At 40.4% G+C, this 27754-nt stretch overlaps 1 protein-coding gene across 4 annotated transcripts in view; it reads left to right on the forward strand.

Moving 5' to 3' along the window:
• The first annotated feature begins 2042 nt into the window (after positions 1 to 2042).
• MYO18B (myosin XVIIIB) overlaps positions 2043 to 27754 on the forward strand; it is a 390269-nt gene continuing 364557 nt past the window's right edge. For 3 of the 4 annotated variants that reach the window (XM_075214447.1, XM_075214450.1, XM_075214452.1), the window contains exon 1: positions 2043 to 2199. The gene's annotated coding sequence lies outside the window, so the exon portion shown is untranslated. Of the gene's footprint in view, positions 2200 to 3252; positions 3388 to 27754 lie in introns of those variants that run through there. The other variant, XM_075214448.1, reaches the window with a different exon arrangement.

Consider the following 27754-nt stretch of genomic DNA (forward strand, 5'->3'; position numbering starts at 1 on the left):
CTTAAAATTAAGTGGAACACCTAAAGCCTTTTATTTCTTCAATATTTCGGGCAGCACGGTGGCTAAGTGGTTAGCACTTCTGCCTTACAGCACTGGGGTCATGAGTTCAATTCCCGATCATGGCCTTATCTATGTGGAATTTGCATGTTCTCCCCGTGTTTGTGTGGGTTTCATCCGGGTGCTCCGGTTTCCTCCCATACGCCAAAAACATACTGGTAGGTTAAATGGCTGCTATCAAAATTGACCCTAGTCTCTCTCTCTCCCCCTCTCTCTCTCTCTCCCCCTCTCTCTCTGTCTGTGTGAATGAGTTCTCTGTTCCGCGCTGCGGAATCAGTGGCACTATATAAATTGATGATGATATTTCACAAATTCTGATTACCATAGCTCTGTACTTTCCCTGATTGACCAACTGTGGGAATTATTTTAATATGTAAATGCTACCTCTGCAAACTAATATTGTATTCTTGATTCCCCTTTTCTGTAGCTACATTGTTACAAAACTGTCCAGTTACAAGATATTGGGACCTATTTTGCGCAAAATTAAGTTAACGTCCTATTTTATATTTGCATAACATAAGATATATCTGAGATATCTCCTCCATTAGGCTAGCTGTTGCAGAATACTGCAGTCCCCATAATTGTCAATGGGGACTGCGGTGTGGGAAAATTTATCAGCCCCGAAAGCTTAACTTCAGAATTTGACCCTGATAGTTATCGTCGTAGGAGGATGGCGTTAGCCATTCTATCCTATGGGGAGAGCATTGCAGGAGAGGGATCTTCGGATCCATCCCCGGGAAAGGCTTTGTGCTCCTCCCCTCCTTCCTATCACCAATTGTTTTCTGTGCAGTGAATAGGCCTGGTCAGAACCTGAAAATAAAGTGGTCAAGATTGCAATTACTTCATACTTGCCAACTCTCCCGGAATGTCCGGGAGACTCCCGCATTTCGTGCGAGTCTCACGGACCCCTGGGGGAGTGTGGCAATCTTCCGTATCTGCCCACTTCCTAGTGAAGTGGGCAGAATTTAGGTCCAAAACGCCCCGCTGTAAAATGACGCGATTTGCGTCATTACATCATGGGGGAGAGGCCAAAATCGCGCGATTTTCGGGGCCCTGCCCACTGCACGCCGACCTTCCCCGGCAGTCTCCCGGATCATACTTGCCATAAGTTGGCAAGTATAAATTACTTTCCTATAGACTCTTTGCTGGGACAGGCTTTTATCGGAGCGACTGTCAAGGCTGAACAATTTTAATAAATAGCTACATTAAATCATTTTTTATCACTGTGATAAGAAATTATAATTAACCTGGAGAAAAATGCAAATGGTCATGAACAGACCTCATTAGACATTATTACAGCCTGCGATAACACCTTCCCTCATATACCTAGTTATATTTGATTTGTGTACAGAGCTGTAAAAAAGACCTTAGAGCTACATAAATAAATAAGTAGTTAATGTGCCTATGGACAATAATTTTACTTTACTTTAAAAATTTTATACAATGTACAAAAATATGCGCCTGTACTTTTCCTACTACATATTTTTTAATTTCTGCCAATTGTGTTTTTCAGTGCAACAAAAAATCAGTAAAGATACAACTTAATGTGTAATATAAAGATAACATACAATTTGAAATTAGTAGCCCTGTTTATATAGGATTGTCAGATAATTAATTAAAACTCAGATTGAAATACTCCCCCAAATATTTTTCATTTAAAAAAAACAAAAACAAGGAACTGCTGATACATTTTCACTTATATTGGAGAGTATAGATTTTCAAGAGTATGTTGTAGCAAGACAATGTTCATAAGCAGTAAACACATGAATTGAGATACATACATGCATTTGACCTGTGTGTTGTGTTTATATTTCTCCCACAATTGCAATATCAGACTCTGTTAAACCCATCTCACACCAAGTCCTGTCCAAGTATCTCCCCTCCCTCCCCCAGACCATAAGCTGTTGTGGATATTTATAGTTGTGACTTGTGTGCACTCAGCTGTCCCCATCACACTCCAGATATTTGGGAAAAAAGGGGGAGGATCTAGCTGTAAAGAGTCACAGGGAGCCTAACTTAGTCACTCTTCTGCTGCCTGCTCTCTCTGCTTTATAGCACCTATAGCTGCTACTGTCCCATAGGATCCTTGGCTTCGAGGATAATAACCTGCTACAGAGCCAAGACTGGGGCCTTAATAAAGAGGTAGGGTAATGGCTTCTTATGGCGTTGTATACGTTCATAGTGTGTCAGAAAGTTACAACACATGGTCATGCAGGAATAGGGCCCACTTCCAGTATGTGGAACAATGCAATTACATGTGTGTGACTTGCGTGTTTATGCATTTGTTGGCAGAGGAACCTGTGTTATAGCTCACTCTTTTAAGGACTATTGTGAAAACATACTACGGTTTGTGTACTGCTGCCCACCAAGGAGAGAGATGGAGCTTTGCCCTCCTTGGTTTATTTTTGCTATTGCCTAGGCAGGGAATAACATGTTTCATAACAGCCATGTATAAGAAATTCCATGTAAAGACAACAAGCTGTCAGAATAGACATGGACGATCTGTTGGGGATGAAGGGCAGGCGTTCATGTGGACCTGTAATGTTGTCATTATTGGATTTCAGTTACTGTAAATAAATGGTGTTGGTCTTTTGTGATGTATCTACACATCTATTTATCGTATTGTAACAGTTATGTTTTCTACTGAATTAATGTTGTTGTTTATTTATGCTGCTGATTATTTTATCGTACTAAAATCATGCAGTGAATGAAATTATAAACACAAAAATGATAAAACTGATACCCTCCGCTTACCATTTTATTATCACAATTCTGATTTGCTGTAATGTCGGACTTAGTAATAATAGTGCATATCACAGTGAGGTGAATTTTTTACATAGACTTTCCATTAGCTCTCTAGGGAATGTGTTGTTGGTTTGCTTTTTTTGTCTTTTTTGTTTTTTGTTTTTAAAGGTCATCAGTGTTTATTTTTCATAATACCACATCTGATAGAAAATGAGGCTGCCAACAATTTCCAAACCTGTACTTGGATTTTTAAAAGAGGATCAGTCATTTATATTTATATGGTTTTTTTTAAATTATATTCCAGTAAATGGAGAAGCATTTAGGAGCATCTCCAAAGCTTCAAATATGCTCCAAAACTGTCTGGATGTAGCCTTCAATATATACATTTCTTACATGTCAACTTTATCTCCTCAGAATGTGCTCTATTAAGAGGACACTTCAAAGACTATATTTAGAGAGCAGAGAATTAGGAGGCTCAGCATTAGAGACCTGTTCCAAGTCCTGGCACAGCTAGTCAATTGTGACAGACAATACGCATAAGAACCGAGCACGATTAACCCCACACTCTCCACTCCCCTCTGGCAGGTAAATATAATTCATAAACGGTTCTCTTGTCTCAGGATTCCATTATATACCAGTTGTGATAAATAATACACCCCTTGCTGGAAATTATACAAATAAACCCAAAATAATCAATTTAAGCTACAAGCTCAGCATCATGTGAGAAACACTTACCTCATACTTAAATAGGTGCCCTAGGGGTGAAGCAATTAATACCATCAAAAGCAGGAAAAGTAAACCCACTACATGCACTCTGACAATCATAATTGGCTTATAATGTGTTTACTGATATTGCAGGTTTCAATATGGAGCATAATACAACTGTATAGAATTCATCTTTCGGGTGACACAATTGAGGCGCTAAGTATATGGTGTCTGCAAACTCATACAATTAGTGGAAAGTATAACAATAACTCAGTCAATGACAAAAACAGAAATGTGAAATGCAAACACTCAAAATAGCATGAAAGTAACACTACACCATATCTTGCTTGGTATATCTAATAATAACTCATTAAATTGCTTCTATATGATTATCACACATCTTTAATTGATATCTACTTTGTCTATGAATGAGGGGTCACATATGATATTAATAACGAACTGTTAAAGTTATGTATAAATGACTGTTTATTTTCAATTTTATAGATTTTAGATAAAAAAATGTTTTCATTAATTAATATATATATATATATATATATATATATATATATATATATATATATATATATATATAATAAGGTTACTTAAGTATGCATGTGAGTTATTTTCTCCTCATTTAAAAAAATCACCATTAGATCGAGATATTGGTATTTATTTTCAGAATGTTATTTGGTAACGATTGGACAGAAATCATAGTCCTATCTGTAAATATTAAATAATGGCGGAATGAATGCCGGAGCTGCACCTGAGACTGTTGTTGGGTTTGCATGTGCCAGCCTCCGCCCATTCGCAGTGAACCCTGTTTGGGCTACAGTTCCAGACATATAGGGCATGCAGTAATTCATATAGTTTACTCATAGGCAGACTTCAGTAACCTTGTAATGAATTTCCCATCTTCTCTAAAAAGCATAAAGATGTGATCAGATAGATTGGGCAACATGTTGTTTGGTGTTGTTCTAAAAAATGTAGTTATTAATATGGTATTTCCATTGTCATACCTCACTGACAAAGTGCATAAAGGTGTGTGATATTCATACACAGCTAATCAATCATTATTATACACAGAAATTGAGATTGTGTATTGTTACTTCCATGCTATTCTGATTTTTTTCACAAGTCACAGAGGTCGACGGTGACTTCTAATATCTGTAATAAATTACAGTATGGACTACATTATACTTTAGAACACAATTCCTTACTAAGTCCTGACATACTGACATACTTGCTAATTATAAGTAGTGGTACAAGTAGCAGCCATTAAAGACAAACATTTACAGGAATTCATATGTATAGTGAATATTTAATGGTGTTTCCTGTAGGTTTTCACCACAACAGCACTTTCACATTGATTTTCAGTTAATAACTGAAGATAACAAAAAGGCATTTCGGGCCCAGACAATCCCTCAAGGGAGGCTTACAAGCCACAATTTAAAGATGATTTAATATAGTGCATCAGTTCTGTCATCTTGATGGATTCTTCTGAGCTCAGGAAGGTATGTGCTGGAAACTTTATTTATTAGTGGTCTCCTGAGCTTCTTATTACAGCAGTGTTTCTGCACTGCAAGTTACACTATTGTGAGCTTTACAGTTCACAAGGAGATACAGTGACTGTGTATCATAGCCACACATCCTCTGTACCAGCAACAGGTGTGGGCTGTAAAGCTGTTAGACTCCCACATGTTCCTTTCTCTAACAGGTGTTTCTAACAACCCAGAACCTGAAATAATAAATATAAAGTCCTACTACTAGGGGTTGCATTTAAGCTAACTTTTATAACGTGTCATCTTAGTCATTTACACTGGTGTTTATAACTCCATGTTGTAACTACACCATACTTGCCAACTTTCTAAAGTTGGCTTCTGGGAGCTTGCCGGGGGAGGTGGGCGTGGTGGGTGGGGGGCTCCAACATTCGTGTCCTTTTGGACCCGCCCCGTGACATAATGATGCAAACGCGTCATCTTACAGCAAGTGGCGGGGCCATACGCCGCGATTCCCGGTAAATTGCGGCATTTTGGACCTAATTCTGCCCACTTTAATAGGAAGTGGGCAGATCCGGGCGATTGCCACACTCTCCCGGGAGTCTGTGAAACACACGCGAAATGCGGGAGTCTCCCGGACATTCCGGGAGAGTTGGCAAGTATGATCTACACTGAGTGTTATGGTGACAGTTCTGGTCTTACTCACCCCCTTAAATTTATGGTAGTATAGAGGCTTAAAAGTGGTTTGGAGCATCACAATGTGAGTATGATGTAAAGAACATTATAATGATATAACCAAACAGCCTACAGTATGGTATCATAAAATCAAACTTGCCAACTCTCCCGGAACGTCCGGGAGACTCCTGAAATCCGGGTCGGTCTCCCGGACTCCTGGGAGAGCAGGCAAGTCTCCAGCATCCCGCAAGTCCCTGGCCAAAATAAAGAGATTTGCGGTGAATCGCATCATTTTGGCCCAGCCCCCGGTGGGAAAAAACGTCATTTTCCTCGTGAGGGGCGGGGTCAAATGATGCAATTGACCGCACCCACCCCCTCCCACCCTCTAGTCACGCCCCTCTCCCGGACTGCACTGCCTGAAAGTAGGCAAGTGTGTATAAAATAAAGTATTTATGTGATTGTTGTTCCTGATGGTTATCGCAGCTCTTTTATTTCTGGTAGTTACACTCCAGACAAAAGAAGGCTAACAGTACACTATAATGAATGAAACGGCAAAATGCAGTTTATGAACATAAAAGTTTGAATTACCTGGAAATGCTTTTACTGAATGGATTCAGATGGGTTCAGACTGTCCATTTATGTAATTACCGTGCAATTAGCCTTAAATGTAAATTATATTCGTCTACAACATTTTTCACCTATTAAATATGAATAATGTACATTTTGATGTGCGTATGCACTTAAATATGCAGTCATTTGGTAAGGGATGCGGAATTGAGTGATAAAAGCTTAATGGGTACTTAAAACTTGATCTAGACATTCTGAAATGACGTGCTATGATTAGATACACTGGTACATAAAACATCCTTATTCCTGTAAAATATGACAGAAATGTTTGCCAGCAATAAATAAATTTATCTAAATTATTATGTGAAAAATAGTAGCAATCTCCAGTAACACAAAAATTGGAAAGTGTTAACATATAGGAGCTCTCCTGTTTGTTTAAATTTATCATCTGTGCAATTACTGCAACTACTATGTGTAGGATCATTCCTAAACCATTGAGTAGGGCCCTCCTCCCTTCTGTCTCAATTACATTTCTTCTTCTCCAACGTCAATGTACTTGCCTTGCTTGGAACTCTTGGAGTCTGGGGTTTACTTGTTTTTCTCTGTACTGTTGTACCTTGTATGGTCTACTGTTTATATTATATTTTGTACTTTGTACAGCGCTGAGGAAGCCTTGTGGAAATATAAATAAACAATAATAATAATAATTCCTGATCACTGATTCAGCTGGTTGCTAGGCAAATAGTTAGAAGCTCTCAGTCTGGAAGCCTCATGTGTGCAACCACTTACCACTCTCATGCAGCTAATCATCCTGCAGTTCTGATTGGTGCCGCTACCTTTATAAACCTCTTCCTGGCAGCATACCAATGATGGTGATAGTTACTGCTTGACGTAGTGTGCCTTGTATCCTGACCAGTTCTGCTATCAATGTTTGACCCGGATTGTTTATAGGAATTGCAGTCTTCTCCACTCCTGACTCTTGGTTTTGTTAAACGGATTTGCTCTCATATCTCCTCCTGTCCTGACCCCTAGCTGATTTAAAGGATTTTGCTGTCTTTAGTTTTGGTCCCTGCCTGTCTGACTCTGATTTCTGCCAAATACATTCTGGTTCACTACCTGTTACTGTGAGCTGTCCACTCCACCAGACAAGTACCAGACCACTCCACATTAACCCTTGCCTGTCTGGCTCTTAGTTCTGCTAATATATCCTGGTTGCTCATTACCTTCTACTGTGTTCTGTCCTATCCACATGGCAGGTGCTAGATCAACATCTGTTAATACCCGAGCCTAAGTCCTGGGGGCAACTGAGTACTGTGGAAGGAAACAAGTTCCTCGAAAAGGGGTCTGCTAAAGGTGAACATCTCGCAAAGCGGTTCTAGCAGCTGAGGACCTCGTGCTACTCTGTCCTTAATTTAAAATATGATTATTTGTGATGTTAAACAACATGTGATTCTTGGCAAAGGTCATCTGATTCACAACTCCTGAGAAAATTGAGACCTCCTCCATAAGTATCTGATCGCGGCCGTACTCTGTCATAGTGAACACATTAGTTAATAATGATTTAATGAAGACTTATATATTTAAGGACAAATTGCAAGCATGAGAACACAGCACCAGCATATGTCCCCAATATATACTGTATAGGTATGAGTGTCAAACTGCAAATTGTTGTGTTTGCCTGGCTTCTCGAAGGGGTATAGACATGTCCAATATCATTATTGGGATTGACTTTCTCTAGAAAATACTATTATATATCTCTCTCTTCATACTTTTAGTTTATACTGTAGCTAATATTTTCCAACCTCAAAAATGTCATGCTAGGAGCATTCATTTGTGGATTATGATCCTGATTCAGTGCAAATGAGGAACTGTGTTACACTGCTTCTTTGGTATGCCCTTAATATACATCAAAGGTCCTACTTTATTTCTTAGTTTTACTTGCTTATTCGGTTTAACACTAGGGTACTACTTTCTCCTTTCCATTCTGCAATGATAACATCACATGTTTAAATACAGCTACATGTGGGTGGCCAACTTGGACAGATCTGTATCTCTTCGTATAGATTTATATGTCTCACTTTTGATGTTCTGTTTTTGTGACCATGGCTTCCAACAACACTTGTTTTCTATATGACATCCCAAGTAATACTTAGGGCTCTATTTATGTAGAGCCAACGCTAAAGAAAATTTTCTATTGAGAAAATCTTCTTTATCACAATGTATTATTAAAAATTCCCGGGGCTGAGTAATGCTCAGTTCTCTGGCAATACTAGCTGGCAGCGGTAAGATGACCTTTACCAAATGCTAGGCCAATCTGGAGTCAATGGGCCTGATTCATCAAGGCCCTTATTCTGAGCGCATCCCGCGTTCAGTATTATACGCACCTATTAAGGCTTTGCGTACTCCCGAATTCATCAAGGCATGGATCTCGAGATACATGTGCTTTTGAAATCTAAGGCAGGTCTGCTGTGCTGTACTACACAAGATGCTACAGGGTTCATCCAATACCTATGTGGATTATAAATTCACCAATGAATGCACAGGAAAATATATATATATATTGTATTAATAATAAAGGCATATATGATAAAACAGTTAAAAAGTGTGTTTTCCTGTTATTTTTATATTTCATGAAATACATTTATTAGAATGTTGTTAATGTCTGCTGAGCATAAATACATTTATACAGTCGCTCGTGATTGCAAACAGATGTTATAACATGCATATGAGACTGTCACTACTACTGTTCAGGATTTAGACTATACTTTTAGCTGAAGTAAGAGATATGGCAGAAAAACAAGTAACTTTGAGATGCCCAGAGCTGAATTGGGACATGTGCGCTTGAGTTTGGTTCGCCCTTACTGTACAATGATGAAGGGAAAACACCCCTTCCCTGCCCCATTCACTCCCTGAAATCGAGACAGTAGTATGTGTCCTTTGCATTTGAAGACCGAGCAGACAGAATGACCTATCTCCTGGTTCTAAGCATGCACAGAGTGATTTTGTATACAATATGCTCAGTATCTACAGATACGTGCCTTGATGAATCAGGCCCAATATACGCATACATGAGCCAAATTTTCACAAGGAAGTGTGTAACAGTCATCTCTCCCCTGTCCTGCAGAAGAACTTTCATTTAATCCACTGCTCATTGCAAATATATCAATGGTGTTACTTGGACACTTGGAATTCTTATTTCATTTCATGTCTTAAATTAACTATTTGAGTGAAGGGACCTCGGGACTGTGTTTAATGTGTCATTTTTGTGTGTTTGCCTGTTTTTATTACTTTGGTTATGATACAACTAGAAATATGTTTACTCATAGAAACTGCACCTCTAAGGTGCAAAAGGTATTTCCACCACCTCTCAGGATGTGTAAAAAGTCCTTTTGTGCAGAGAAAAAAAAAAGTACTCTAAATGCACGTGCTCCACCTCGTGGTACTTTGTTCAGTTTATACATTTTAACATAAAAATAACAAAATATATGTACGTCACATATCAATAGCAACAGGCATTTGTATCACAAACTTGTACAAAAAAAAAGTATGAGTATTTTTTATTACAAATTGTTAATTTTTTATACAAGGTAACAAACAGGGAGGAAAGTGGAGGGTAAAGGAAAAGGGTAAACATTGGTAAAATTAAAAGAGGAAGGGAAAAGGGAAGATCTCCCCATAAAAAAAAAGTACATACAAAATAACGACAAAAAGTACGGTGATAAACAAAAATGTCCTGATTAGTAATGTGAGGTTTATGGGTCTATTTATTAAAAAGTGTAAATAGGTCTGGTGTTCTATCCCCGCTTATCGCATCAATAGAAATCCACCTGTCACCATGATTTACCAAGAAAATATTGCAGTTGCTGCTGAGTGATACAAAGCTGCCTAGCGATAGTGACTGTAAGGTAACTAGCGGTGAGGTAAGCCATTGCTGGGCCACTCTTGTTGGATCTGCACATGTAGGTAAAAGCATTGTTTCATTAAATATGTCCTGCTATCACTATGTTAAAATAACAATAGCGAAAGGAGGATGTATAAATAGAACTAAACTTACAGCCCTTAGGTCTGGGAAACTTTTCCCCCTCCTGAATAAGACATCCTCCGAGAAGGGTAGGGACTCCAGAGTTGTTTTGGACTCTACATCTGCCTCTGGTCCCAGTGAAATAGATGTTCAAACATTATTTATTGAGTGAATATAAAACTACTAGCAGCAAAAATAAACAGCAATTAAGTATATACTTTTGCTTTGGCAGTAAAAACAGTGATCACGGTCCAGGGAGCCCCGCTGTCATTCGACACCTGAAATCTTTAGTGAGAAGTGGTCTGTACACCATCAGTTGCTTTTGCTGGCAACATCTCTGTTGTTTTAGTTCAACATTTGTCAAGAAAGAAGAAAATAAATGTTATAATAACTCAAATCACTGCAGCAATTGCTAAGATGCAAAGAATTAATATCCCCTCCATCTACTGAACCAATTGGAAGGGTTTAACCAGTTGAACTAACTACTATCTAGATCTTGATCAGGCTAATTAAATTTCTCTTTAAATTCTTCTTTTAATTGGTTTATTTTTAGTACATGTCCTGCAATTAAATCAGTAAAATTATCAAGGATATAGCGTAGCAGGCAGGGCCTACTATTAACATATCCCCCTGGTGCTGCTGTCAAGTAGTTAAATACCAAACTATGCTAGTTTAACACTTTAGCATGAAATCGCAGAGTCTCACAAGAGTGTTAAGACCTGTGTAATACCCAATATTCCATCAGTTACATTATCAAATAAGTTCATAAAAGTTTCTAACTGATGCATATTTTTACATGGAGCCTCCAAATAGTGACAGAATCCCAATCAATTTACTATACCAAGGTTGATATATTAAATCATGACTATGTTGTCTGTTAATTGCTCTTTTTGAATCATATGGTCTGAAACAGCTATTAAGTCAATGGAGTCTTTTATCCAGGTAGCAGTGGACCATCAAGCTAGAGTACAAGCAACTGTACCTCCTATAGGTAAAAATTTGTATGCCTGATGACCACACACATAATATCATCATCATCATTTATTTATAGAGCACCAGCAAATTCCTTAGCGTTTTACATTTAAACCCTTTGGGTTATCATAATAACCTTGAAGCGTTACTAGACGTTCACCACCCAGATACAGCATTTCTTTTTGCTACTGTTTAATTTCCTCCACACCATTTACCATTATCATCTATGTCAATTTGATTAAGCAACTGTAGCCAATATGATTGTGTGGTATTATAGATCTAATTATTAACAGAGTTGTTATTAATCTCCTAAAAGCTGCAGTTCACATGGTCCACTACAGTACCTAACTCGTTATCAGTAACATTTACTTATCGTATACAGATGCTGCACTACATATCAGTACTGGGTCCTCATTGCTACCCTGTTTGCTTTCCACCAAGGAGGAGCTGTCCACCCAACTATATATAACAACACTTTGGTGGTATTAAAACGATTTGATGTCAAGTGTGTTGGAATTGTCCAGTTCATCTGCTTAGGTAATGATAATTAATTCTAGGTTACTGGTGTAGCTATGTAAGGTAAAGTTCCTGCAGACACCGGTGAATGTGTGCAAATCCAGCATTCAGTTAATGTGGTGTCTTCAATCAGCCAATGATGTATGCGGATAAATGGATTATCCCAGTCTAATTCTATTTATCTCAGTTCTCTTGTTCCTCTTGTTAGAACAATAGCATCATTCTGCGGAGTAGGTGGTGTAACCCACTCTGAAATAAAATAGATGATAGCTATGAATATCATAGTTGAACAGAAGATACAAAGCCATAAACCCAGGTCTTGTTTAGGATCTAATAAAGCACTATGGAGCTTCATTTTTTTCTTTTTCTTTCTGTGTTTCAACCTCCTCTGGGTACAACCTGGAGGCAGGAAGATAAACAGGGTTAGTTTCACCATCAATCAAAACATAATATGTTTGACCTAGCCCTGCAGTCACATCTTCCCTTTTTTTTTTTTTCAAAAGAAAGAGGCACAGAAAAATAATCACTATTACATTCCAGAATGTTTTAAGGAAAGCTTTAACGACATTTCAGATAGGTGTATTACAATAGTACTAACATCTTGTATATAACAGTCTAAAACCGTATTAAGGGGTTAGTGTAGATTGCGTTACTATCGTTGAAGGGCTTATTCTTCACCAATAAGGGGAGGGGGAAGGACAAGGAAAGGGGGGGCAGAAGAAGAAGAAAAGAAAAGAGAGAACGGTGGGGGGGGGGGTTGCTTGTTAGTATAAGGTTGAATAGAAAGGCAGTAATAGAGGAAAGTAAAGAAAGACTTGATGCAAAAAGCATGTTCTTCAAACAATCAAATGTCGTAATACATTAAGAAATGTGTTGTGATAATGCAAAATGGTCCTGCCAACTATGCCATGTTGAAAGTAATTGATTAGGGCGATCATCTTTTATAAGATGCTAGTCATATGTTCTAGATTATATATTTGCCATACGTTTTGAATAAGCTCTGGAATTGTGGGACTCTCAGCCTGTTTCCATTTTCTAGCTATCAAACATCTAGCAGCGGTGAGATTGTTGGGAAAGAAGAAAGTAAAAGAGATGGAACGGAAACTTTAGTTTGGTTATTTTATAAAAAAAGATCAGCTACTTCTCTCCAGAAAAGGTTAATTTTTGGATAATTCCACCAGATGTGGGATGGGGTGACCACAGTTACGCCAGTAAAGATCAGAAATTGTCGGATAAATAGATTTCAGTCTGGAAGGGACTAAATACCGACAAAATAAAAATTTGTAAGCATTTTCTTTTATACAGATTGAGTACAGATTGAGGATTTAGCAACTGTCTCTCGCATTTCAGTCCACTCTTCAGGATCCAAAACCTCGGCCTCCATGTCCTCCACCCAGCGTAGCTCATGTAGCGCTTTATCGTATAAAATGTTATTCGTCAGCAGCGTGTAAAAAGTGGAAATTAGTCCTTTAGAGGTCGATCTGTGGGCACAGAAAGATTCCAGAGGAGTTAGACAGCAAGCAGTTTGTGGATCTAGTTGAGTATTGATAGGTGACGTATTTGCAAATATTGATAAAAGGATGAGGATGGAAGGTGGAGACGATCGCGGAGCTCAAGGAAAGTCGGGGAAAAAACCCATTGGAACTATATTGGATAAAAACATAATGTTATGTTTTGTCCAGTGGGAGAAAGATTTTGGATTCATACCCGGAGGAAATGCTGGATTGTTCCAGAAAGGGAACATTTGTTTAGGATTGTCTATAAGCTTGTCTATAAGCTTGAAGGTGCGTGTACAATATTTCCTTAGGGAGGGTGTATTGAGGGGGAAGGTCTTTTAAATCCAGCCAGAATAGGATACTGGGAGATAACATCTGGAGGAGATTTGATTCTGTGTCAACCCATAATCTTGTGTGGGTACGTGCATGAGCTAATACTGCTTGAGTGAGATGTGATAAGTAGTATTTATGGAGGCAGGGAAGACCCAAACCACCCTTTTTAGCATGTTGGTAGAGGATTTTTAGACAGAGTCTTGGACGTTTGCCACACAATACAAATTGAAAGATACAAGACTGTATGTCTCTGAGGACAAGCGAAGGGACCCTAACTGGCAAGGTTTGAAATAGATAAAGAAGTCTGGGTAAGATATTCATTTTTACCGAAGTGACTCTGCCAATCCATGATATGTAATGAGGTGACCAAGAGCGGAGATCGGACTTTAAAGTGGCTATTAAAGGGGGAAAGTTGGCCGCAAATAGTTTATCATAACATTTGGTTAGTTTGATTCCTAAATATTTAATATGTTGTAATTGGCAATTAAACGTAAAGGTGTCTTGCACGGTGGTAATCGTTTTCACGATTACCACGAATCCGACATCGACAAGCCCTACAAAGAAAATTCGCATTTTTGCAAAACCGATGTGAAAATAAACAGACTTACCTTGAACCAGACGCTGGAGAGCTCCGATTGGATCACCATGCTGACAGCAAGTTATTCCGATTGGAGAAGTCTTCGGCACTGCAGCTTGACGGCAGCGCAACGTCAAGAAATTTAAAGCGGCAATGTGGGGACCCCTAAGGTTAAGTGTATAAACACTTAACCCGACATTGCTGCTTTAAATTTTTACTGACAGACGTGATGACATCAAGCTGCAGTGCCGAACACTTCTCCAATTGGGATAACTTGCTGTCAGTGTGGTAATCCAATCAGAGATCTCCAGCGTCTGGTTCAAGGTAAGTCTGTTTATTTTCACATTGGTTTTGCAGAAGTTCGGACTTTCGTTGGAGGGCTTGTCGATGTTGGATATTTCCTCATCGATCAAACGTACCCAACCCATCTTGCAAGTGTTTTTGGGCATTAGGTTGAAAGCTAAGAGCTAAGGCTTCAGTTTTGTCTGAATTAAGTTTATGGTTTGAGAGTAAGTTATAATTTTTCATATCGGAAAAAACAAGGGATCCAAACGTACAGATTTGTGAGGGTAAGGAGCATATCATCTGCATAGAGGGCTAATTTACATGACCTAGTGCCAGATGAAATTCCAGTAATATTCTGATTAAGGCGGAATCTAGCAGCGAGCGGTTCCATAATTAATGCAAATAGGAGGGGAGAAAGGGGACATCCTTGTCTGGTACCATTAAGAATTGTAAGGCCGGAGAGGCGCAGCCATTAGCCAGTACTATTGCTGAGGGGTTGAAATACAACAATGTGATTCCGTTGAGGAAAGGACCTTGAATACTGCACACAAAGAGCCATGAGACGCAATCGAACGCTTTCTCTGCTTCAAGAGCCACCACCAGAGCTGTTCTGTATGGGTGCCACCGGGCAATATCCAAACTATTGCACCATAATTTTGTTGTGTGATTATATATGTGGTATCTGGAATGATGATTACAATTCCTATCACATCACCTTTTTCTAGAACCCAGTATTCATGGAATAAAAGCTGTACAAAGTATTCTCTTACCTCCATCTTCTTTAGAACATCTACTTAGGTACATCTACTTCTGATGCTTTCTTTAGGAACGAAATACATTGTCTTTCCATGCTTACATTCTAGAACACAAGTAGGTACTCTCACTTCTTCTACTTGACTTACCCCTGGCTCATAAATTTGTCTTTCCCACAATGTCATATTCTCTCTGAACAATGGGGGGCTGTAACAAATGCTGAGAAGGAGTCCAATCATCAATCACATGCTCATTGATACTATGCATCCCTACAGACTCTATCCCATCCCCTCAATGTGTGCATGGGCATTCTTTTAACAAGCCATTCATTTATCCTGTTGCCTGAGGGTAATAGGGAATGTGGTACACCCAGTATACATGTTTGTCTTTGGCCCACTGTCTCATTCTGGCACCAGTGAAATGTGTTCCGTTGTCTGTTTGTATCTTGGAAGGTTTACCATAATGTATGCTGATGTCCTCCAGCATCTTTACAGTTGCATCTTGGTTGGTTTGGGCAGTGGGCAACACCAGCAGTACTCCAAAGTAGGTATCTACTGCTGTCCAGCAATATTGTACTTTGTGTTTTTCTGTAGGTAGAGGTCCTATGAAGTCCATTTGCCATACTTGAACAGCTTATTTTCCTATGGCAATAGAACATAAACCTCCAGTAAAAGCTTATCTGTGATTTAGTTGTTGACAGGTTTTACATTTTTGGACAATGTCTCTAGCCACCATCTGAGTCAATGATATTCCTTTGGCTTTGGCCCAATCATAGGTTCCTTCCGTGCCCCGGCTGGCCATGGGCCCACTCTCCAAGATTGCCTAGGCTGAGTGATCATTTGTCTCAATAACTACATGTATTAGTCCATACATTAGTCCGTCCCAGACTGGCTCGCCGCTGACTGTCCAGTCATCATTTCCAGACAGGCATCCAGGTAGTTAAATCCTTGAATACTATCTGCGTAAATGACAATAGAACCAGTTGATTCTTCAAATCACATGTTAACTGCCTTTAGTTTTGCATATTGAATGGATCCACCTTCTCCACTTTCATGTAATATCATTTGTTGTATAGCTTGATATGCTGCAGCTGTCCAGCTTTGACCATTTTGTGTTAAGGTCGCTGAACCATCAATATACCATACCAAATGCCTTTGTTCTTCAATCAAAGAAGAGTAGGGCTCGACTACTGTTACAGGTCCACCCTTGTAAAGGGGGTAACTCATGCTTTGCAGTTTCAAATGTAATCATGCCAGCCAATTGTGTGCTGATTGTAGAGGGTACACCACCTTTTTCTGATAGGTACCACTTCTATTTCTGTAAAGTAGGCATCTATGCAACTGCTGTTCTGGATTCAAATCCATCACATCTAACCCATTCAGCAGATGGTAAATCAGTTCTTATGGTCACTGGCTGTTGCTTTGTGGTTGATTGCCCATGCTATAGAACTGTGTATGCAGCCAGTAGCTGCTTCTCTAGAGATGAGTGTCTTCTATGAGCTGGAGAGAACTGTTCAGCCCAAAATCTAATAGAAGTCAACCCAGAGACCTCCCTGCCAGCGATCCAGGATCTGTTGTTACAGTTTGGAAAAGCCTCCCTTTGTAAATTGAATACTTCAAAGACGGAAGTTCTCCCTATAATTGTCCCGGTAGACACATTACAGGCTTTAAAAGATAAATTTAATTACTTGGAAAACTATTGGACTTACTTATCTTGGGATTCAAATAACCCCCCACTTAGATTTAATTATAGAACATAATTTCTCTATATTACATCAACAACTATTGAAGCTTATAGGCTCATGGATGTGCTTCGAGGTCTCCTGGTTAGGCAGGATCTCAGCGTTTAAAATGATGCTTCTCCCTTAATTAATGTACCTATTTCGCATGCTCCCATTTTGTCTTCCCCCGGGGTTGCTAGCCAAATTCACCTCCCTGTTGAAAACATATGTCTGGAAGTCCAAACCCCCCCGTATTGCTATGCAGCGCATGACAAGAGGGAAACGGCAAGGGGGACATTTGACAAAATATCATGAGGCTTGTATTTTGTCCTAGGTTCGAGACTGGTATCTCCCAGGGGGAGTGAAACCTTGGGTAGATCTGGAGTTAGCGTGTACTCCAGAATTTCCCTTGACGGATCTTTTATGGAAACCTGTTCAGTGGAGACCTCCTGTGGAGACCTTACCGGCTCTTATCAGAGATACCTTGACTGTGTGGGATCGATTATGCCAGAGTACCGAGGGGCTGCTTCGTCCCACGACGGGTGTGTCTCTACGGGTGGTCGCCAAACAAATACCAGACTTAAAGCTTTCTGGATGTATTGGTAGGGGTATTCAGACTCTAGGACACTTGCTGGACTCGGGTGGGCTCTTCTCCTACTCACACCTCAGTGCCCTATATTCGTTGCCCAAAGGTGACTTTTACAAATACCTCCAAATCAGGCATCTATTAACTTCCCTACCGTTGAGTATTCCGGCAATAGGCCCTCCCTTAACCAGGTATTACTCCTCATTAACTAAAGGTAGTAGTAGAGCCAGTATTACCCTCTGGTATAAAACCTTATTGACTCTTGATATCGCTCCTAAGTCTAAACCTCAGATCCAATGGGAATCAGACCTTCAGTTAGATTTGTCAGAAGAAGACTGGGAACATATTTTCGCCAACTCCTTTAAAATGTCCAAGTGCCTTAACCATACTGAGATGCTGGTAAAATTATTGAATAGAATGTATGTTACCCCAGATAAACTTCATAAAATCTGGCCTTCCATATCTCCAATATGTTGGCGTAATTGTTCTGAGCGTGGTGATATTTTTCATATATTTTGGTCATGCCCTGTAATAAGGCCTATATGGAATAAGGCCTTTCAATTGATAAGCTCAGTCCTTCGTCACTCGGTCCTCCCCACTCCAGAGTTAGCTTTATTGCAATATTATCCCCCTACTCTTCCCAGGCCAGATATTGATAGCAACCAAAGCAGCTATAGCTCAGGCTTGGAAGCAGCCTCTCCCCCCTACCCTGGCCAAGGTGATCTCCAAAATCAAATTCAATTTCGAAATGGAAACTCTGGGTGTCCCATATTCCACGTCAACATCGTCTCCGCTGATTAAGTGGAGAGCCTGGCACAATTATGTGACAGATGGAGAGGGAAATCCATCACGTTCGCTTCCCTCGTCCTCTAATGACGCTGGTGAATGATCTTTTGTTTGTTGGTGTGTAAAGTATTAGTCAAGCCTAATGTATACAACGAATAGTCAGATACATTTGATTTTGACTCTGTATGTCTTCAAGTACATTGTGTTTGTGTTCCATCCCCTTTATGTACCCTTCCCTCCTTTTTTTCCTTCTGTACCCCTTTTGAAAAACTTTGAAAAACCAATAAAAATTTTATTCGTTAAAAAAAATAATCTAATAGAAGTCCTTCTATCACCTAGAGTTGGTGACTTCTGCCCATGACATTTCATGTCCTATCACCATGACATCTAGGGTGAAAGACTGGTTGGGATGTAGGGAACCTAAAGCATTATGAGCCTGCATTGCTTGCTTTGCAGCTAGAAAGGTATCCTCTTGCTCTGCAGTCTACACAAATTCAGTCTTTTTACGAGTCACATTGTAGATGGGTCTTAAAATAAATCCAAGATGTGGGACAAATGCTCTCCAGTAACCCATTGATTCAAGAATCTGTTGGGCTTCTTTCATACTAGTTTGAGAATTCAACTTCTGAATAGTTATCAATACTGTTTGAGGTATTGTACACTGTGGTCCTGACCATATCTCGGCCAGAAATTTCACGGTCTGTATTGGGCCTTGTACTTCTTCAGGATTAATCATTCAGCATAACGGAAATAACAGTCTTTAAATCTTGTGTAACTTGTTCTTTTGATGCTGCAGATAATATGATGTCATCTATTTAATAATGCACTTGGTAAGTGACATGTCGTGTGACATTGGCAAGGGCACATGCAACCAATCCATGAGAAATGGTAGGGCTGTGAAGGTAGTCCTGGAGCAAAACAAGGGAAATTAATCCTTAGATTCAGGTGCAATGGGGATTGAGAAGGAAGCATTGGCAAGATCAAGTGCTGCATGTCATTCTTCTAATGCTTCAGTGATGATCCTCACTATTGTGATCAAATCTGGAACTGCAACCGCAAGAGAAAGCACTATCTTGTTGAGAACACTGTAATCGATTGTGAGGCGATACAAACTGTATGGTTTTTTCACAGGACACAATGGAGTGCTAAATGGGCTGACCACTTCATGGAACACACCTACTTGTAGCAATGTTTGCACAGTTTCACAATTTCTTTCAAACCTCCTTGGATGCGGTACTGTTTGAGGTTTACAGGTTGTGCTGGAGAAGGAATGTACATTGGGGACCATTTCGCATTCCCTCTGATTACCGCTTTTATTGCAGACACTGGGAGGATCTTACTGAATATCCAAAAACACCTCCCCCTTCAGAATATCCATAACAATTATGTTATCAAGTAGTTCTGATACCAACGCTTCAGTTGCAAAGATCATTCCCTTATTTGGAGTCTGCATTGAACATGGGTCACCCACATCTGCATACCTCCTAGGCCTTCTAGAGCTATCCATGTATGTTGTGAAGTGGGATGATGTGAAACATGAAATAGTGAGAGCTCTGCCACTGAGTCCAGCAAAGCTGTACATCCTATGGGACTCACATTTGGTCCTCGAATATTGCCACTATTACATAGGGACATTAGGCCTTAGGCTTCATAACACAGATGTTAAAATATACTTGTGGCTTCTGTCACTTGCCTTTCTTTCATAAAGAGTGTGGCACCCTCCACCCGCTTACCCCACCACACTGTGCCTTTTACTGCTCAAGTGTTATTTGTACTTCTGCATATGGGTTAGAAAGGGGCGGTGCTGTGGGGATCACTAAGGGAGGACGATGTGCTTCCTCTTCAGCATCATTCTTGGCAATGTGCTTAGGGACAGTGCCCTGGTTTTTCTCTTGAAGTGCTGTCCACTGTTTAAACAAATCTGTAGGGGTTATGCCATCTAATTTGTCTTTAGGTGCTTCTGCATTTAACAAGTCAAGAAACATTTATTTTCTAGTCACTTTGTATCGAGTACAAGTGGTGGGGGACTTATACTGTTCCTGCTGTCCCTCATCCCTCCTGTAACAGAGCGTTGCCTGTGCTTGTTAACAGTGTCTAATTCTGTCAACTGACTAAACATACATGAAATACAGTTGTTTCAACATTTTGTTTAACAGACCACATTGCAAATACAGTAGAGTTCAAATGAACAGGATCTGTTTGCAACAATTGTGTTATCATATGGGGGGGTATGTGTGTTACTTCTGCCATATTAGGTCCTGTCCACACCACATTTACAAAGTACCAGCAACATCCTGCTTTCCGGACGTTGAACCGTGCATCTCTTTTCCGTCCAACATGCTTATTCCTGCAACCTCTGTATCCCTGCTCTTATATCAGTTCAAGGTGTTTTAAGTACTAAGTCAGATGGGTAATCATATACTTGTGCAATTCAATCCCTCACTAAATATGACAGTGAAAATTAAGCCACAGTTTTTCTTGCTCTCTGCATGTATAATCTGACATGGGGATCCACACTAAGAGAACCCAATCCCTCACTTTCAGGGTTGGTTAACCTCACACCATCTTCTCCTCTCTCCCACAATCATAATGACCTGTTCTATTAACTCTATGGGGTATATTTACTAAAGTGCGGATTTCTAAAAGTGGAGATGTTGCCTATAGCAACCAATCAGATTCTAGCTTTCATTTATTTAGTGCATTCTACAAAATGACAGCTAGAATCTGATTGGTTGCTATAGGCAACATCTCCACTTTTTCAAACCCGCAGTAAATCTAGCCCAAAGTCTCTGTTTATTCCTAATTTCTGACAATTCTGTTGCTGTATATGATCTGGTTTCCTCAGTTCTTCTAGCTATGGACTGTAGCCACCTCTTTACCATCCTGATTATTCTCTGTTTTCTGTTGTTTAGTCATTATGGGTAACAACTCTCCTGCTTCTCCTCCTGTGTATTCAATCTTCTTATCAGAGGAGTCTGCATCGATGTAGGATATATCCTCCCAAGCCTGTGTTTGCATGAGCATGCTCACATGAACTGGATTGACAGTTTTGTCCCTTTTCCTTCTCCGTTGCTTTTTATTTACATTGTCTACTATATAACTAGAGAATTGCTGCTCTCATTCTCCATTCTGCTTTTCCTGATCCCTCATCCATACACATAGCAAAGCCAGCTGCTCTTTTAATGCGCAATTGTAATCCATCAACCTTTCACATTCACTATCCTGATCTACCATTACTTGTACACAGATATTTAAAACATTAGCACCTATATGTTTTTGTCCCTTGTCATACCTTGATAGATCTATATTACATGTTGCCTAACAAGGGTTAACCAGGCACACTAATGTTACATGTCTAATTACTTCTACATGGGGTTCAGGGTCCAGAACCAGGCCATCATGAAGGAAGCAATTCCCCTTTGTCTTTTTTTCTCATTACTCTGTTTGAACCACTGAAACATTTTTATCTAGTATCAGTTTACAATTACAGCAAACCAATGATATCCTGCCAGCTACGCCAATGTTTTTCTGGTGGAGCAGATGTTCAAATAATTCCAGTTCTATTCATTGAATATAAGAAACTACTTACAATAAAAAAAACAACTATTAAATGATTAATATTGTATATACTTAGCTTTGGCAGTAAAACAGTGATCACAGTCCATAGAGCTCTGCTGTCATTTGACACTTGAAATCTTTAGGAGAAGTGGTCTGGACACCATCAGTTCTGGTCCCAGGGTGAGGCTGCTTTGTTCTTGTTAAACTCATTCTTATATAGAAATTGTCTGGACAGTGGCTCACTGGACTGTGACCAGATTAGGTAATAATATAAATGGACATATATGATTTGCTTACCACAGCATACAAATGAATGGTTACATCATCCAATTAGAAACAATTGCCTATAGTTTACATAGCATTACAGGTATATGATCAAAATAAAAAGAATAAGACCATAATCATTCTTACAGTCTCCCAAGCCGTAAGTCAGAAGTCATGGTGTGTGGAGAGTACAGAGGCTGAAATCCTAGCCCCAATAAGCCTTGCATCAATAGCAGTGTCCTGCAGGTATTCAGATGCCTCACGGATGTGTTCCACCACAATTATCAACTGATCTGGGCCTGTCAGACTGCAAGCCCTCCAGCCGTTTTATTCATCTGTTAAGATTACTTGTCTAAGGCGTAAGGCAGTGGCTTGTCTGCCACATATAGTGCAAACCAAGCATCTCAGAGTGACTTAAATGTATCTCCTTTATCTTGTAAAAATCATTCAGAAATATAAACAGACTCCCCATGGACATATCCAAATTAAGCATAACAAAAGTAAGAAGAAAAAGGTATATGTACAAAAAAGATTATTACACACAGCTTATGTTATTTTTTTCTTAAAAATAAGTTTTTATTGAGGTTTAACAACAAATACAGGTTATATAAATGTACTTTCAGCAGTATTCGTTTTGGATGGCGGGTGATAAAGAGATTATAACATCATAACAACATAACTCTAAGCCAAAAAAGCTGGCACATAGAGCACAAAGACAGACAGGGGGGAGAGGACACAGAGGAAACAAAAGGGAAGAATGGGGGATGACATGATGCAAGTCTTCAAAGTAAAAGGTCTACAGCGTATATAGCGTAGGTATATGACAAAGCCTAATACAACAATCAGAAGCGTTTGATACAACCTTGTACCTAAAGATAGATGGTTCAGGTGGATGAACCCAAGGCCGCAAACTCTGGTGAATCTATAAATTTTAACCAAGGTCCCCATATAGTATAATATGTTACAAAAGAGTCTTTATCTGACAAATATAATTCGTCCATGGACCTGTAATATTCTAATCTCCTAATCCAGTCCCTGATATTTGGTGGCGTGGTTGTTTTCCATCTCACAGGTATGACTGCCTTGGCGGCTGATATCACAAATTTTAATAGAGATTTTTTAAAGCAGGAAATAGGCATATCTACTTTATTGAGGAGCCAATACTCCGGGGTGTCGGGAATAGCTTGTCCAAGCAACTTCCGTGTGATGTCTATAACCTGCAACCAAAAGGGTCGTAATATGGGACAGTCCCACCAGATATGTAATAAGGAACCTGATCCCAAACCACACCTCCAGCAGACACTAGACAGTCCGCGAAACATTTTTGCAAGATGTACCGGGCATCTGTACCACCTGGTGAGAACCTTAAAGTGGGTCTCTAATATTGAGACGTTAGGTGAGCAAGCATGGATTGCTTGGAAAATTTTCGACCAATCAGTCTCTCTTAATTCTATTCCTAGATCCCTTTCCCACTCCAAGAGAAATTTCGGGGGAGATCTAAAGCGGAACTCGATTAAGAGTTTGTAAATAATCGATAAGGAGTGTGGGGTGTGATGCGGTCTGCTACAGAGGGATTCAAAGACTGTCAAATTCCTATTAATATCCTGTTTTGAGAGACTAGAAGCGAGAAAATGTTTAAGCTGAAGATATCGCCAGATCTCTATATTCAGTAGTTTCCACTTAGATTGAATCTCTACAAATGAGAGGACCCCAGTAGCTCCCACCAACTGGCCGACACGATGGATCCCTGCCCGTGACCACAGGTTAAACGCTAACGGAGTAGTTCCTGGGGGGAATTTAGGATTATTAAACAATGGCGTTAGTGGAGATATTAAAGATGAAATATGAGTGAGAGTTCTTAACTTAGACCATTTAATAAGAGTGGGTCCTAGGGTAGGGTGGGAGACCCTGGGTAACTTGGTTACCAAATTACTGTCTTACTAGAAGAGTCGAGATATGATGATTCGATCGCTACCCAATGTTTCCCTCCCTCCTGGACTGACATCTCCATTATTCTAGTTAATATAGCAGCATCATAGTACGAGGGAATATGGGGAAGCTGGAGACCCCCCAAGTGTCTTCGTCTAAATAAAGTTTTGTGCTTGAATCTTGGGCGCCTCCCACTCCACACAAAGTCCCGCACCAGACGCTGGATGCCCTGAAACCAGGAGTCGGGAATTAAGATAGGTAACGTCTGTATAAGGTAGAGAAGTCGGGGTAGGACATTCATTTTTATAATGTTAACCCTGCCTATCCATGCGAAATTCTTGCTCTGCCACTCTCTCAAATCAGCCCGGAGATTCCCAAGAAGTGGTTTAAAGTTGAGGTCGTATAGGCGTGATAGATCGTTAGAAAGTACAACACCTAAATATTTCAATTGGGTGGGATGCCAAATGAAAGGAAATGCACATTTTAAACCCTCCACCACGGGGGCCGGGGTATTAATGTTCAGAGCTACTGACTTGCCATAATTAATTTTGAAGTTAGATAGAAAGCTAAACCTTCGGAATTCCTTAACTAAGTTAGGTAGGGAAACAACCGGATTGGTAATAACGGCCAAAAGGTCGTCCGCGAATAAAGCGAGTTTATGTTCTCTCTCACCCACCTGGACACCGGATATATTCGGATTGGCCCTGATTGCCCTTGCCAACGCCTCCATGCACAGCACAAATATGAGTGGAGACAGCGGACACCCCTGCCTTGTGCCATTATTGATCATCACCGGATCCGACAGATCGCCGTTAATTTTAATTCTAGCCCTGGGTTGTCGATAAAGTGCTAAGATTCTATGAAGTCCCAATGGGCCTAATCCAAGATGCTCCAGGAGCCCTCTCATAAACGGCCAACTCACACGGTCAAAGGCCTTTTCAGCGTCTGTAGACAAGAGCATTGAAGCCGTTGTTGAGCATGAGGCTGAGTAAATCAAATCTATCACCTTGGTGGTGTTGTCCCGAGCCTCGCGATCCGGGACAAAGCCCACCTGATCTGAGTGGATCAGATCTGGGAGTAGGTATTTTAACCTATTTGCGATAAGTTTTGCGTACAGCTTGACGTCTACGTTCAGCAAGGAGATAGGCCTATAGCTTGCACATTGAGAGGGGTCCTTTCCTTCTTTGGGGATCACCGTTATATGGGCTTCCAAACTCTGTGGGGAGAAAGCGGATTCGTTGGAGATCGCATTAAAGGCCGGCACCATCAGGGGTATCAACTTATCTTTAAAGGTCTTATAGTATGCAATGGAAAAGCCATCAGGGCCCGGACTTTTACCCGAAGGTGTTGATTTAATTACCTTCCTCAACTCCCCTTCAGTGAAAGGTTGTTCCAGTTTATCCCTATCTGATCTTGGGAGAGTGGGAAAACTGATCTCCTTTAAATATGCCGCAATCTGAGCTGAGCGTGTAGCATCTATAGGGTAAAGTTCTTGAGTTTCGAGATTATATAATTTGGTTTAGTATGTGTGAAATGCACCCGCTATGTCACCGGTTAATTTGCACTCCCGATCATTGTTGTCCTTAATCATGGCAATGTAGGCCTTAGCTCGCTGTTTACGCAGAGCCCTTGCTAACATTGTTCCCGGTCTGTTTCCCCAGCGAAAGAAGCGATGGCGGCACCTCTGGAAGTCAAGCTTCACTTTATCATAAAGTAATTTGTTAAGTGCCGCCCTCGTCTCCCTCAGCCTGTTCAACAGGTCTCTAGACATGTTGGATTTATGTGTCGTCTCTAAGTCCCTAATCTGCTGGAGTAAGTGATCTCGATATGCAATGTTTTCTTTCTTCATACGGGAGCCTAATTCAATAAGTTTCCCTCTGATAACGCATTTATGCGCCTCCCAGATAGTAATACTCGAGACGTCTGGAGTAACATTGTCAGATATATAGTCATCTAATGCAGCAGTCAGTTGGTCCCTACAATATGTATTTTGAAGGAGAAGCTCGTTTAGGCGCCAAGTGCATTTTTTAGTCTTTAAATGAGAGAGTTGAAAAGTCAGTGAAATGGGGGCGTGATCTGACCAAGTTATTTGACCAATAGATGTTGTTAGGAGGTTAGGGAGGAACCGTTGTGGAAGGAGCAGATAGTCAATTCGTGAGTATACCTCATGGGGGTGGGAGAAAAAGGAATAGTCCCTCTCCCCTGGGTGTTGCAGGCGCCATGTGTCGACCAGTTGGTGTTCATGGAGTGTACGTCTAACCTTACAATGTTGCGATCTGCGCACCCCCGACCGGCTATTGGAGGTATCAATTTCTGGATGGAGGGTCCAATTTAGATCGCCTCCCACAAGCAGAATTCCCTCCGCATGTTCTGCGACTTTATCTAATACCTGGGAAATAAACAGTGGTTGACCTTGGTTAGGCAGATATAAGTTCACAAAAGTATATATAACATCAAATAATCGACATTTTATCAGAAGTGCTCTTCCTTCTACTATACAAACTTTCTGAAAATCTGAGAAGGGCAATCTCTTAGAGAACAGGGTAGCCACTCCCAGCGTCTTGCCCTCCCTATTGTTACTAAAATATGAGGAAGTGAAAAAGCCATCCGAGAGCCGTGGGGCGGATTCCTGCTTAAAGTGAGTTTCTTGAAAAAAGACAACATCTGCTCCCAGATGTCTCATTTCCCTCAATGCCCGTGATCTTTTTTCAGGGAGGTTAAGACCCTTGGCATTAATTGAGACCAATTTAAATTTATCTGTCATGGTGGATCTAAGTATCTCAGAAAAGCATTTCTGTCGATATCATAGCTGATGAGTTGGGTTGGCAATTGTAAGCAATAAATTGACCTTGAACCTTGCAAATAAGTGAAGGGGGGGGTAGGGAAGTCACATGAGGGCAGACACGACACTGACAGACACCAACAAACAAACAGAAAAAAACACAACAAATAGTATACCATCGAACCGCTCCAGGGAGACAGGTGTGGAAGAGCCACAACCATCTCTCGGGTGTCTTCCAGCGGTGGGGGGGTAAAAAGGGGGGGTTATCGACAGTGACTAACAGAAACATCTTAACAGTATATCAGAAAATTGCAATGGCCTAAGCAGCAAGACCAGTAGAAGTAGTAATGGCAATAATAGTAACAATTTAACAGGTCTCATGGTTCGTAGTAGGACCTCCGGCGAGTGTAGACCAGAGAGATCTGGGCTACCCGCACAGGATTATCATATCCGCTTGATGTAGTGCCACCTTAAGACTTATATTTGGCCATTATAAGGCTTGAGTGACTATAACAATCAGACAGCATATAAGGCTGTTGTTGACCTAAAACTTGGTTTAGACATTCAGTCTCTCTAGCTCAGCCAAAAGAGAGGGAAACAGGACTGGGAGTGAGTCCCTCTGTAGAGAATGTCCGAGTGGAATGAGAAAGACCAAAGGTCAGCAAGAGTTCTCAGACGGATAATGTAGAGATTTATAAGAAGACCTAAAGCAGGAGTAGGATTAAGGATCCGAGGTTTCCGGTGGGTCTCGGCGTCTCCTCATCGCATTTCTGGGGCTTCCAACGGTTTGCCAGGTATCACTGCTAGTTGGATGTAGTCGGACGGAGTGTTGATGCCAGTCCGGGAGTGCCACCTCCTGTAGTCCCAAGTGCGAGCAGAATGGTTTAATGTCTTGAGGTGATCTCAAGATCTCCAACCTTCCGTTGTGAGA

The sequence above is a fragment of the Mixophyes fleayi genome, chromosome 1 (genome assembly GCF_038048845.1).
Source record: "Mixophyes fleayi isolate aMixFle1 chromosome 1, aMixFle1.hap1, whole genome shotgun sequence".
Classification (NCBI taxonomy): Eukaryota; Metazoa; Chordata; class Amphibia; order Anura; family Limnodynastidae; genus Mixophyes; species Mixophyes fleayi.